The following is a 15,902-nucleotide window of genomic DNA, read 5'->3' on the forward strand; positions in this document are numbered from 1 at the left end:
ATAAAACAAATGGATGCTCTAGTTAAAAAAAAATCCTTTCTCTCCACAGGCTCTTTAAAAAAATGTGACTTTGTCATGTGCCAAGAGACGGGTAAATCGCGATCACAACAGCGTATCCACAAAGTATCCAGAGCCATGCTTACGTCATATGATCTAAAATTAACACAATAGCCGGCCACAGTTTGTTAGCTAACGAGCTTAAATTGGGTTTTGTGAGTAGTGATAGCAGTAGGAAGTGCGAAATACCAAAAATTTATAATATGTATTCTGAGTTTTCGTATCAAAATAATTGTAAATATCAATTTTGAGTGTACAAGCTTCAGTAGTTACTATAATATCGCAGTTTTCGCATTTCTGAAAACTACCGTTATATGGGAGGAAGGCGTGGTTATTGTCCGAATTTTGTCCTTTTTCAATATCGCCCATCCTACGCTAAAAAGAAGTACACATACCAAGTTTCGTTAAGATATCTAAATTTTTGCTTGAGTTATCATGTGCACAGGCGGATGGACGGACAGACGGTCACCGCTCAATCGATTTCTTTTTTAATTCTGATCTTCTGCACTAATAAAAAAATTAAATTTTTTGAGCTTACATAAAACTTAATTAAATAATCAACTTCTCGGAATTATAAGCGTAGCAGAGCTTCCTAAAAAGCTGAAAAAAAACCGCAGCAAAGGAAAAGGAAATCCATTCGTGGGCGAGCACACGCAGCCAAATTCACATGAACCCTAATATTCTCGTTTCAATTCCCATCACAACGCGTTTACTTAAGTCCGAATTCGCCTTGTGCAATGGCATTAAAATGAATGCAAATGGCTGATAAAAGTTACAAAGCGAGGATTTGAGAGCACAAGTTGGCGTCTATTTTGAGAAAAGACAGTTTACTGTTGCAAAAATAAATTAAAATTCACCGGAAATCGGTAGAGCAAGCTAAAGAAGCGTGCAAGCTAAACACGCACCTTACTGGCATAAAGCCACGCTTCAAATATACCTCTAATCCCACACAGGCAAGCACACAATTTCAAACATTTCTCAACGCCTGATTCTGTGCATAAATTTAATTAAGTTGCAAAACTCCACAATGCCCAACAACAATTGCTGGTATATGAAATCAGAAATAACTTACTACCGTGGTTTTAGCTGGCCTGTCACAAACGTTGGTTGGCGTGTGTGTGTGTGGGTGTGTTTGTGTGCTTGTGAGCACGTGGTTGCAAGTGTTCTCTAACGGCCAGCGGGAATTTAACTGGCACTCAGTAAATTGAGACCAACAAAAGGCGGCAGCTTGCGGGTGCTGCAACTAATGCATGCAATGATGTGTGGGTGGTAGTAGTGCATGCATGCATGCAGCGGGGGGCGTGAGATATAAAAAAGTGTTGCGAGTCGAGTGTAGGCAGCTTTAACTGACTGACTGCTTTGCCACAAAGAGCGCAACAAGCTGGCAGCGTAATTGGTACAAGCACAAGTGGGCGCCGCATTGGCGTTGCGCCAAAGGTCAACTGTCAGCCAGAGAGAAAACTAAACAATTTCGCTGCTAGCTGGTATGCGCGTGTGCCATGTTGCATGTTCAGTAAAATGTGTGTGTGTGTTCGGATGTGCGCTTATGACAAACATTTATTAGTATATATACGAGTACGTGTGTGGGTCTCCCACTTGGCAGAGCTGGGGGTTTATAAAACACTTTAGTTTAATCAAGTTGGTGTTCACTTTACTCACCAGCGCGAGGCAGGAGCAGCACACTTTGTTGCTACAATTGACTAAGTCATGCAACGATGCAGCTGATTGCAAGTGACATTATTTGCAACAAAAGAATATAAAAGTATGAAATAGTTGTTTCAATAAAAAAGAATGTGTGTGGAAATGGATTTTTTCCTTATTTGTTTCGGAAGGTAAAGCACTTTGAATAGACGCGTGATTAAGCGTATTTTTACGATTTAATTTTAATTACTTTACTTTTCTTTATTTTCTTTTACCTTTTTATCGTTGAGTATTTTTTAATAATAAAAATTTTCTCCACATGCTTTTCATAAACATACATACGTACACTAGGGTGGTCCTTAAAAATCGGTACTACTAAAGTCGAATATATCACATATAAATAGGGGTAATCTGAAGTTAGACCCCTGTGCGCCACGCCTTAACCGTCTCCAAACGGGGCCAAAGTTTATTTGTGATATCTTCGACTATAGTAGCATCGATGTAGGGGATGAGGCTTAGGAAATCTGATATAAAAATTTTCTTCCTACATTTAAGGACCACCCCAATGTATACACATATGTATGTATGTGATCCGGTTTCTGCCTTTTCCAAGTTGGACAAGGAAGCATAGCGAATGCATAAGCGACGACAAAACGAAATATCTCGTGTCATCAAATAAACAGTCAGCGCTATCGTTCCTCGGTGCCCACGTCATTGTTGATAGTTATCATTTGAAATATAACTTTTCACAATAAATGCTGGTTTGAACTGAGTAGACAATTGAGAAGTAAAAATACAAAACTCACACTCGATAAGTCACTCCTCATGCCCGTGCTATTGTATGGCGTAGAGGAATGGCCAATTAAAATATATAATGAAGCGAGTCTTGAAGCTTTAGAGAGAAATATTTTGCGGTACATTTACGGGCCTTTGCACGTTGGCGCTCGTGAATACCGCAGAGGAAGCGACGATGAGCTGCACGAGCTTCACAATATATAGACATAGTGCGCTATTTAAACTACAGCGGCTCCGCTGGCTTGGCCATATCTTACGAATGAAACGCTTCCGCTTGTTTTGTTGGACTCGACCAGAATCCCATAGGCGGTTCGCCACTACTTCAGAATAAGAAGATTGTTTAAATATAATTGAGGACATTTGTACGCTGTGTCAGTTGTGACTCAGTTAGTAATTTTTGATTTCCCTATCTCGGCAATGGTTTGCAAAATGTGACCTTCCAAAGTGTGAAAATTTTCTGATTTACTTGCGTAAACCAATGACACAAAGTCACCTAACATAAAATAGTCCAGGGACGATGATCGTGGTGACTTATCGAGAAATTAGGCGTTCACCAAATGTTTCTCCTAAACAGAATATTTGCATTTTTCCGTGTTGCAGGTTGATGGTAATACCCGAAAAAATATTTACTGTTGGCTTCCTTGTGGATCTCTGTTAACTCGTTGGCCCACAGCTTCTCCATGGTGTAGACTTCGCTCAGACAGGCCACTCCAACTTAAAATATATAGAGCCGCCAATCTTATGTCATTTCAAGCCCCGATTTTGATATTTTTTCTGGAACCACCCAGCGTCCCTGCGGAATGTTGGTTGTCCAAGATTGTAAAGTCGTACCTTGACTTTGTACTAATTACCATTTCTGCCTTGGTCCATTTCCAGAAAATTTATGTGAATATTTACACAGTCATTGCCGCCACTCGTTTTGCCTATAATTTTCCGACGATTTCTAAGAAGAAGGGGGCTCATTAACCCAGTAAGAAACACGCTGATGCGGCTCAGCTGCAGAAGGCTCCATTAAGATTAGACAAGAATTTTTAACAACCAAGGTGCTTTGCTAATTTAATTTTTATATTTAAAAATTTTATAAAAATTAAAAAAACACATCGAATTTTTCGTATCTAATTTTTAATATGTAGCCTCCCTACCACACCAGCATTTTCTGCTCACATAAATTATTCTTCAACACCAATGAATAAAACTAGTAAAATCGAATTCACATGTGTGCGCTTTTCAAGGAACACCGGTAAATAAATTTCATTTATTGCATTAAAAATATCCCGTAGTGTTTGCAGTCACATTAAAATGTCATGAAATTTTTCATATTCTCTCGACTAGTTGGCAAGCAAAGGCAAAGCAAAGAGGGCTTCAGAGAACAGCACTTCAATTGAACAAATACACCGACGATAAGTTAGAGTTGCGTACCCAGTAGAGAATACCGAAGTTAAGGTTAAAAAATAGATATTGCGATATCGATGGATTTGTAGAAAACTACACTGATTAATACATATCTATAAAAGTAATAATATATATATACTTATACATGCGTCCATAGTTTTAACGATATGCATATGTAAAGTTATGTCGATAAATGTATTTATATCGAAACTTCATAAAGTATCTACAAAAATGTATTGATAAAAAAGAGTAAAATTCAATACAGATCAATAAACTGACGAGACATGCTTCGTCGAAAATAATTGTACTTGATATTTACAATTTCGGTGTTTAGTAAAATTCAATTTTTCTTACTAGATAATAATAAATATTTTCTTTCGTCTATTGTTTCTTATTATTAAGATGCAGAAAAATTTAAAAATAGACAAAACATAATTCAAAATAGCCTTTGCTTAAAATAATTCGACATCTTTTATTGGGCCAGACGTTAATTATTATGAATTGTGCTCGCTGTCGTTTAGCATCACAAAAACAAAAAACACGAAATCTTTTCTGCATTAAATGTACTTTAAGGCAAATTTGCTCAATTTTGCACATTTGGACATTTTTTTATTTTATTCAGCTTCTTCACTGGCCCTGTAACCGCATGAGCGATTTTGGTTACATTCTTCATATGTGTTTATCACTACCATTAGATAATTAATTCTAAATTTTTAGTTTCCTGAGTTGCTGAGATAAGTTCCGAGATGATAAACATAACTGACGATTCATCTATAATTTAATTTTACTTTTTATTTAAAAACTGAAAGTTAAATTTTTTTCCTGAAATTTTTATTTTTACGAAATTAAAAAAAAATACTTAAAAAATACAAAAACCAAGTCTAAAATCGTAATTTGATATTACAAAAAATAACAATACCAAAAAATTCAAAAAGTGAAGTATAAATTCTAGTGTAGCCTCCTTCTGGTGGGCTTAGAAACTACATTTTATGTAGGCTGACTACCGTCGTATTTATTTATGCCGGCCGTATCGTATTTGCCATTTCGTATTTTTGAAATCTTACTTTAGATTTGTGATCAGTGAGCCCAAAAAACATAGAGTAACAAGTTTCAAGCCAATTCGAATATTTTGCACATATTGTACGCCATTTTGAATTTTTAAAATCTAACCTCAGAAATAAACATAATCCGGAGAAATGCAGAAGAATAAGGTCAACTAAAATGTTGAGAGAATATCTTGAAATTTTTCAATAGGAATCGAAATAAATACAAAGTTTAGATATCAAAAGATATTAATTTACCGCAATTTATCGCATCATCGAAGTTTATGGTTATAAAAATTTATAGGATTATCGAAATTTGTTAAGTTAATGAATTTTATCAAGTTTCGATATATATTCATTTATTATTATTTATAGCGTTAGCGAAATTTATCGAGTTACCGTCAAGCAGCGAGTCCTTTCAATTTGTCGTCGATTTCGATTTATAGAATGGAAGTTTTCAGAATTTTCAAATTATATCGAGTTATCGAAATTTCAAGGTGATATAAGTTTATCGAGTTATCATTGCTTGTCGAAATTTATCTTGTTATCAGATTTTAATGGGTTATCGAAATTGTTCAATTGCTTTTGAAAACTATGTATGCTTTTGAAATTTATAGAGGTGACCAAAGTTGATCGAGTTATCGATTTATATCGAGATATATGAATTTTTAAGTGCACGAAATTTATCGAGTCTTCGAAATGTATAATTATCGAATCAGTCAAGTTATCGAATTCTGTTGAGTTATCGGATGTTTGTGTTTTTAAAATTCCTCTATTTATCGATATGTATCAAATTATCGAAATTTGTCGACAAACTGAAATGTATCGGGTCAATTCCAAGTACTGCCGAAAGATTTCAAAGATTTAAAATATTGTAGTGACGCTTTAGTTCCAAATCAGAAGATTTTCCGATAAGTAATTTTGTACCTAATAAGCTAAAGGACGTGTTAAGTTAAAAATCCTTTCCAAGGCTCTTAAAAAGCTCTTAACAAACTAAAAAAAAACGGTCGAATTTCGATTGTAACTGGCACTTCTAGTTTCAATAAATAAATCAACACTACCTGGAGCTACGTACGTATACATTAGGGTGGTTCTTAGAAATATCAAATTCGTGGGGCACTCTTTATTTTCTTCTGCGTACAAAATAAAGACAATCACTAAAATAAAAAAATAAAAAAAATATATTTTAGGCGTCGCTCCCAGGGCTTGAAAAAATTATATTCCGAAAAAAAATGTACAGCGTGGCGACGAATAACTGTTACCCAGGTTTTTTTGAGAAATAAAAGGGTCCTTCATTACTTTTGCGAAAAAAGTATTTTATTGTTAATTTTCCACAGATTTTACTTTAGTTGTTTTAATTAGTTTTTAAATTTTAACCCTTATTTACATTTGCCAGCAGTGTAAACTTTGAGAGAAAAGTTCACTTGGCACGCAAGTCTTTTTCAGGTGTATTTTTTCTTAGGCATTGTATAAAAAAAGACAAAAAAAGAGAAAAACTGTATAGGGTTGTTCGAATGAATGGCCGTCCTAGTCACCAGTTCCGAGTCTATTAGATTTTTGAGTATGAGGCCTTATGCTAGACAGAAGGGGGAGTATAAGGGACTCAAAATGGAGAAAATTAGCCTATGGTTACAGAAGATATGGAATAAATTAATTGACGAAGGCCCGCGTGCCAAATTAACTTTTCTTTCAAAGTTTACACTGCTGCCAAATGTAAATAGGGATTAAAATTTAAAAACTAATTAATACAACTAAAGTAAAATCTGTGGAAAATTAACAATAAAATACCTTTTTCGCAAAATCTATAAAGGACCCTTTTATTTCTAAAAAAAACCTGGTTAACAGTTATTCGTCGCCACGCTGTAATTTTGAAAAACTTTAACTCAGTGAGTTTATGAATTTATATGAATAAGTTCCAATAACATATCGAGTTTATCAGATTTCAAGCCAAAATTGTTGTCGAGTTTTTGCGATTTGTTAAAAAGTTTGTAATTTTCGTGGATGTTTGTTTTTTGTGAGTGTGGCATAAAATTAAGGGGTGCCCCATAAAAAATTTTAGGTTGCTGGTGAAACCGGCCGCGGCGGTTAGACTTTTGCTACTAAAATTATTTTTAAAGTAGTTGAGTCAAATCATCCCAGTCCATCTTTCAAGATATGTAGATTTTTCAGTCATTCATAGTGTTGATAGAATATAATAGAATAGAAATCATTACTTTTCAATCTTAATTTTTATAAAACTAAACGTGAAGACACAAGAGCAAGTACATACATATGTAGATTTTCCTGTAGGCCATGCGTTCGCTACATCTGAAATGCCAATACTTGCTTTATATGAAGCATATGTTTGTAACTAATGTTCATATCTATACATGAATACACACATACTGGCAATACTTTGTCATGGTGAAATGCACTTAGAGTCACTTGCAGTTGTGCAGCGTGCCGGCAAAATGAATGTCAACTGGAAGCACGAACTCTGTAGGAGGAAAAAGCAGCCAGCAGGCAATGCAAGTCAAATGCATGTAACCACCACATATATACGATATTGTATATGGGAATGTGTGTGGTATACTAAAAGCCTTTACCATAAATATCTATGCAATACTAAAATATACTCACATACGTATGCAGACATACATCTGCGAGTATGTATATATGTAGTATAACGGCATATCTAGTAATACCATTTCTTGTGGACGCCAAAGTTGACTGCGCAAAATTATAAATGAACCCAATGCCATGACATTGAAAATATTTGACAGCAACATCCGGAATACCAGCGTTGGTCCGTTGTTTTGCTTGTCAGAAAGCCGTTTGGTATTCTGCCCGCCAAAGAGTTGTATGTATACAAACAAATAAATATACATTCGTACATATGCACATATACTAGTAAAATAAAACAAAACAATTTTTATATACATAAGTAGTGGAAGTTGGGAGTAAATACTTTGTAAAAACTTTTCCAATTCACTGCCAAAGTGACAGCAATAATTTCAAACTTACACCAGTTTATTTGTGCGGAAAGCCCTCTGGGGATGCTGCTGCAATAAATGGCATATGTACATACTAGCAGATTGGTGTAAAGATGTGTGTAAGTTTATGACAATACGTGAGACTACGAGTATGTATATAAAAATGAGTGTAAGTATCTATTTGCTAATACTGGTTTGAAACTTAAGTAGGTCCACGTACATTTCTACAAAGTATGTGTAAGTGTATATGTCTACGGGTTGAAGGAAAAAGCAGGATGGCCGAAAAACGAAGATATGATATACGCAGAAGCTTGCTGGTATTTTTTATACATATCTACCTTCCATGACCCTCAAATAGTATAATAAATTTTATCCGATGTTTGTATGTACCCGAAGATGAGAATAAGTTTAAGCTAAACCTTCTTAAGGTTTTCTCGCTTGACACCCATGTTGCTAACTAATATTTCAATTACCGAATTCCTTAATTCAAGTTGAATTTGTCTTTTTGTAGAAGTGATAACCCTCCCTCTTTTAGTGTAGAAATGAAGTATTTTCGAAGCCATTTCAATTGATACCCATCTTACAGAAATTCATTTACCATATAAAATAATTTCATTTTAACTTTTTAAAAAGGTGGCAACCCACTTCAAAATATTTTTAAAGTTCAACCTTCTTTAACTACTTTTGTCTAATAACTATTTTGTTATATTTATTTCAGTTACCTAATTCCCTTAATAAACTTTAAACAGGTGGCAACCCTAACGCATGTTTTTAGAAACTCAGCCTTTTCAATACCATTTTAATTGATACCCATATTATAATAATTCGTGTAAATAATTTAATTGAATTTGATTGTTTTTAACAGGTGGCAACTCTTTTCATGCTACGTGTTTCCAAAATCTGACCACGTCAACAAAGAATCTATCGATGACAAACTTTAAGAAACTTGATTTTAGATACGCATATAGATTTCAGTTAACCATTTACTAAATTTAATGAACCCTTTTAAAAAGGTGGCAACTCCTTTCCAAATTATTTTTAGGGTTAAGATTCCGCGATTTGAACTGCTTTCGCTTGACACCCATATTTACATATTTCTTTTATATAGTTTAATCGAATTTAGTTACTAAAACAGATGGTAAACTTCTTTAAAATATTTTGGTAAGTGAACTTTCTGAAATCTCTTTCGTTTGATACCCATATGGCATTATTATTATTTTTTTTAAATATTTTCTTAAATTAGTTCTCTTAAAATCTTTGCCATTTGACGCCCGTATTGCGATGTTTGATCAATTTTGATTATGTAATAAAATTTTATTTTTTAAACAGGTGGCAACTCTTTTTATAGCTCCCGTATAATTCATTGTTCAGATGTGAGGTTTTAATTGATAAAACCGTGAAGTTTTGTGAAATAATTTACTAACCAATAAAGGATAGTCCACTGAGAAAATCTTTAAGACCGATGCTCTGATTGTTCATATACGAGCTTTTGTTGTACAACAACCCAATTTAAATGGCCAAGGACTAGCACTGTCAAAATCATCAATATAAACTTAGTGTAAATACGTATAAATCCCAAACAAATGATTAAAAATGTACCTAAACGCTAAATTTAAAGTTTCGTTATGTATATTCATGAAAGATATGACAAACCCAGTCTTGTTAGTACAGAGACATAACTATTATAAGAGAAAAGAATAAAAGTCAATCAATAATCACTATATTAAGATAAATGTATTTCGATTCGTCTATAATTATTATTCAAGGACTTATTTTATAAAAGTCCTATTATAATAATTATCAGAGAGATAAATATTTTTAAGTCTTCAAATACTTCTATTTTAAAAGTTTTTCCATAATAATTATCGTTGAGGTAAATATTTTTAAGTCTTCAAAGACTTTTATTTTAAGACTTACAATATAAAAGTCTTTTCATAACAATTATGAGTGCGAAAAAATTTTTTAAGTCTTAAAAGACGGGACTTGTTCAGGATTAGTTGGGGATCAGTTCGGTGCTAGGTGGGGATCAGTTCGGCATTAGTTGGGGGATAGTTTGGGCCCAGTTGGGACTTAGTTTGGGATCCGTTCGGGACTATATACAACATTTTTCGCACTAATGATTACTATTACAAGACTTCTATAATATTAGTCTCAAAATAAAAGTTATTTAAGACTTAAAAGTATTTATCTCGTTGATAATTGTTATGAAAAGACTTCTATATGTTAATAATAGTTTTCAATGACTTAAAAAATTTTTTCACACATAGTTATTAGCAAAAGACTTTTAAAATTCTTGCGAAAATTTTGATGACTCCTTTAAAACTAAACCCTGAAATAATTATTATTTTGGTCTCCGGTTATGTATTATCGAAGGTGCCCTCGATGTCAAGGAAGGATCTCTACACCCAATCTCTACACCCAAAGCCTCCCTCTGTCATTGAAGTCCATTGTTCTGATACAAGATTTTGTAACCGGCAAATAAAGTTCTTGTAAATTTTTAAACGCCTTTCGTATTCTGTGCACTCTTGTAACCGGTAAATTGAATCGTACCTAGAATCGCAGTGACAACAACTGGTAAAATTTTTTTTTAATAAAATTTTTTCGGTTAAAAACCATCGATAACATGCAAAATAGACTTGTTAATGTCGAATATAGTATTGCCTTTTCCAAAATCTCAAAAATTTACATTCAAAATAAAAAACTGAACTCTAAAATTTGAACCTAATTTTTACAAAAAGCCACTGCTTACCAGGTACCAGTCGCCATTTAAAACTTGCAACATAGCCCCATAACTATAAAAATTTAACTAATTTATGTATGTAGTAGTTATGTGAAATCCATGCATCACAATAGCGTTGTGGTTATTTGTAAAGCTATTTGTTTGTTGATTTTACCAATACTAATTGAATTTTGCACTAACGCCAAAAATTACATTTGAACAAACTAACAGCGACAAATTAATGAAACATTTCACAATACGAATCGACTGCCAGTGGGTAATGATTACAAATGACGGCAAAAGTAGTTACAAATTACATGGAAAACAAATCCAATGTAGTATGTAAATAAATAAAATCAGACCATTCACTCAATGAGAATATTGAAAGGCGCCACACAGACCCAACCGCAAATGGAGCCCATTGAAATTCGGCAATGCGTACAGTGAAAGAGTTAATGTGCGTAGGTATATTGGCAACATAATATAGTACAAAAACGACAACAATAAGCTCATTGATTAAATGCAATTGCACTATTGCAATAGCAACTATTTATTGCTATTGGCATTGCAAGTGCACCACTCGTATATTTATGTACATATGTATGTGCCAGGGATGTTGCGAATATTTGCAATCGCATTCGCACCAAAGGATACGAATGTTTTGCGAATGCGATTGTGTACATGGGCTGAGAGTCCACTCTAATATTGTTGAAATGGCTCTAAGTCGGTCTAACTATGGTGCGGACAATAACCGGCTTCGGGCGCTAAACGGTTAGGTAGTATATCAATGGGCCTTCAACAAGTACAGCTAAAAGTCTTATAAGCGAATTGCAGATTCCTTCAGCAAAAGCGAAGGCTTGGATATAAAATCTGATGACATAAGGAAATGTGAAATTAAAGCTCGATTGCAGGTTTATCTTAAAAAAAACGAGCTAATTTCGGTGGTTGGTGGACTTTGACTACTAGTTTTAAATACTGTATAGTTTAAGTACTCGTTCAATGTTCTAATAATTTACACAATTTTTAAGTAATAAAACCGATTATTTAAGTTGATTACAGCTTTTTTAATATTATTCCTAACATTCGCATTCGCATTCGCACATTCGCATTCGCGAGCGTGAAAAATATGACATTCGAAACATCCCTATTATGTAAATATGTATGTGCTTAATAACAACTGAACGAAGTCGTCTACAAATGCAAGCGACAACGACAAACAACAGCCACAACAAAATTTAATGTACACAAATGAAATTTATATAAACTTTGAGTAAATATTTGTAATCAAAACATACATACATAGTGCGCGAAACCAATTCTGGCTGCATCATGTATTTATTCACAGCAACCAGGCAAGCGAATATGTTAAAATTTTTAGAGCTTAAAATTTCTATAAAAAGTGGTATCAAAAATAGCGTTTTATTATAATATTTTTTCTTAGCAAAAAATGAAGGTTATTTTTTATTTATACATATTTATGTATAATACAGTGAAGCTTTTTATGGAAATTGGCTATAACTTTGGTGCATAATTCAGCTTAGGCACTAAAATAAATGTTCCTCTTGAAAAAGCGCTGACGACCCTTGTGTTTAAGATGGCGGTGGGTCCAGCAAATCAAGTATTCCAAAGGAATAAACCATCATGCGAAAAATGCGTATGTTACCAATTTTCAACCCATATGAATTTGAGTGGACTGAAAATTCGAAATTTAAGAATTTTCATAATGCTTAAAAAAAGGCACCCTGAAATTGTGCATATGGAAACTGTGCATACGAAATAATGCATATGAAAAAAACCGAAATAATGCATACGAAAAAAACCGAAATAATGCATACGAAAAAACCGAAATAATGCATATATGCACAGTTTCGGTTGAAAACCGAAATAATGCATATGAAAGAAACCGAAATAATGCATATATGCACAGTTTCGGTTGAAAACCGCAATAATGCATATTAGAAAAACCGAAATTATGCATATGCACACTTTCGTTTGAAAACCGAAATAACGCATATGATAAAAACCGAAATAATGTATGCATGCACAATTTCAGTTCAAAACCGAAATAATGCATATGGCTAAAACCGAAATAAAGCATACATGCACAGTTTCGGATGAAAACCGAAATAATGCATATGTGAAAGACGAAGTAATGCATACATGCACAGTTTCGGTTTAAAACCGAAATAATGCATATGGTAAAAACCGAAATAAAGCATACATGCACAGTTTCGGATGAAAACCGAAATAATGCATATGTGAAAGACGAAGTAATGCATACATGCACAGTTTCGGTTCAAAACCGAAGTAATGCATATGACAAAAACCGAAATAGTGCATACATGAAAACGAACTTCTTTCTGAGTAGGCGGCCTTCGGCCGCGCTTAGGGGTTATAACCCGTACTAAGTAGAATTCTCCTTTCTGTGTTGCCGGAAAAGAAGGGCGGAAGTATTTTTGCGCATAACTTTTCTCTTTTCTCTTTTCTCTGCGCTTAGGGATTAAAACCCTTACTAAGTAGAAGTAAATAATTCATATTAGAAAAAACGAAATTATCCATATGCACACTTTCGTTAGAAAACCGAAATAATGCATATAACAAAAACCGAAATAATGTATGCATGCACAATTTCAGTTCAAAACCGAAATAAAGCATACATGCACAGTTTCGGATGAAAACCGAAATAATGCATATGTGAAAGACGAAGGTATGCATACATGCACAGTTTCGTTTGAAAACCGAAATAATGCATATAACAAAAACCGAAATAATGCATGCATGCACAGTTTCGGTTGAAAACCGAAATAATGCATATGAGAAAATACCGAAATTATGCATATGCATACTTTCGTTTTAAAAGCGAAATAATGCATATGAAAAAAAACGAAGTAATGCATACATGCACAGTTTCGGTTTAAAACCGAAATAATGCATATGGTAAAAACCGAAATAAAGCATACATGCACAGTTTCGGTTGAAACCGAAATAACGTCTAAATGCACAGTTTCCATATGCGCAATTTCGGTGCCCCTTAAAAAAATATCAGTGCGAAATATGAAGGTTTTCGGCCAAGTCAATCAAAGTTTTTAACAATTTTTTTCTCTCAGCTTACATTTCGACCGCAAATGTAATTTTTATAAAAAAGTTCCTAAGCTAAATTATGCCGGACTAATAGTTTCTAAGATAATTGTAATTTCGGTAAAAAAATTGTAGATTCTGAAGGGTGAAAAACTAGCGATGAATTGCTCATTTTACAGAAAATTTAATTTTCTTTAAAATGGTACCTTTATAAAATTATATGCGATCAATAGTTTCTGAGATAATTGCGAATTTTGTAAGAAAGGCGGCTTTTCCGTCCGTGAGCCAAATATTTGTGGGTGAAAAATAATTAATAAATTATTAATTACACCGTGCGACAGTAAATTTTACACAAAAAAATTTTTTTTTATTCGCAAAACCATGGGCCAAATATAGTAAAACTACGTTTGTAGTTTTCCTCTCTGATGTTAGAATTTTTTTTGAAGGACTTTGAAATTTGAAAAATATAATTACTTCAAAAAATTACTAAAGAAAATTCAGCGCAATGTTGAAAAACAGTTTACTATCAAATTAAAGAGAAAATTCTGTAGAATTATGACCGATTAAATTTTTTGATATATAAGGATGATTAGGTATCTATTGAAAATATCATTTTCACATTTTATCGGTGAATATCTTTGGAATTTTAAAATTATTATTTTCGAAAAATTCATGTGTTAAGGATTAATCTACACTCGACCACATCCTCGAATTTCGTTCTTCTAACTTAATTCGCTTAAAACAATAAAACTTATTAAAAGGACATTTTCAATACCTATTCATACGTGTGAACCAAACAAAACCAGCAAACAATTTTAATTTTTTATAATTCTATAGGCTTTTCTCTTCCATTTGGTGTCCATATTGTTTTTCTACATTAAAGTAAATTGTTTTAAATAATGTTTGGAATTAGTCATGTCTTTGAAACTACAAAGTCCTTTAAAAAAAATCCCGGCGTCAGAGAGAAAAACTAAACACGCAGTTTTACTATGTTTAGCCCACAGCTGAGCTTGCGCTGTCTTGAAAGCCTGTATCCTTGCGATTTAGTTCACGCTTTTTGATAGTGGATAGTATTAGTGTTACCATATTATAGCGATATTTATCCAAATCTGTTATTGTACTCCTCGTTGTGCATGCCGGTGTGCCTTCGAGGTCAATAATTATGTAGCTGTTCAGTACAAAGATCCCGGACCTCGTAGTCGGTTGGGGCAGAAGTTGTGCCCCTTATACCACAGTGACTGTATCGCCAGCATACAAGCTGACTTATAGCACTAAGCCTGACAACAATTTTGAACGTATATTGTAGGCCGTCATATCTGCCGGTAGAATATGCAACGGTGTAAAAATAGTGCGCTTCCGGCGGTGAGATTCTAAGTACCCCTGCCATGCTAATTATATATAATCTACAATATACATATACACTCTCTACTTTTTTGCTAATGGATTACCTATTCACTGCTGTCTATAAGACCAATATCCATGGAATAATATCATTCGGCAGGTTGCCGTGAAGATTCAATAGGAGAGGTTAGGTCCTTCTTGGGTTGCCCAAAGATTTATCCCATGTAGTGTTAGCCTCAACAGTGAGCTGAGTGTGGACAAATACATTCCTTCGTACTACGACGAAGACAAAATAGGCGTAGCCTGTTAGCTCAGCAGGGCCTCCTTCCATTTTACTGAGTATCATATTGACCACGGTTTGTTCCAACTTTGGTTCATTGGGCATACCAAATATATATGTAAAAACATACGCACCCTTATAGCATTTCATGAACTATGTATTGGCGGTGAAATTGAGCTGGCATTGTACGAGTATTTGTTAATGCGTCACTATGCCTTCGTCACATGCATTGATTACGGTATAGGTATCGCTCCCACCTCGACAAATGTTGCGTATACGCACTGCCGTACACGATTAAATTCAATAAGAAAACAAACAAAGACGTAAACTTTGCAGCAAATGGTGCTGAGCCATTTCAATTCATTGAGGTTGCATACTTGGCTATATTTGTTGATGGCCAGCGGCAGTGGTGAGTGGCCAACGGCCGTGCGTGATCGAATGGTGCATATATGTATATATGCGCAATTTTGGTAAGCACAAAATTAACGGTACACATTTCACATTGATCCCCGTATTTGTGTTTCATCAGCGGACCAGTAAAATTTTCACACATCGCACGCCTCGAGTGAATTTGCCTGTTGCTA

The sequence above is a fragment of the Rhagoletis pomonella genome, unplaced genomic scaffold (assembly GCF_013731165.1).
Source record: "Rhagoletis pomonella isolate Grant_MI unplaced genomic scaffold, Rhpom_1.0 Rhpom_scaffold_00010, whole genome shotgun sequence".
Classification (NCBI taxonomy): domain Eukaryota; kingdom Metazoa; phylum Arthropoda; class Insecta; order Diptera; family Tephritidae; genus Rhagoletis; species Rhagoletis pomonella.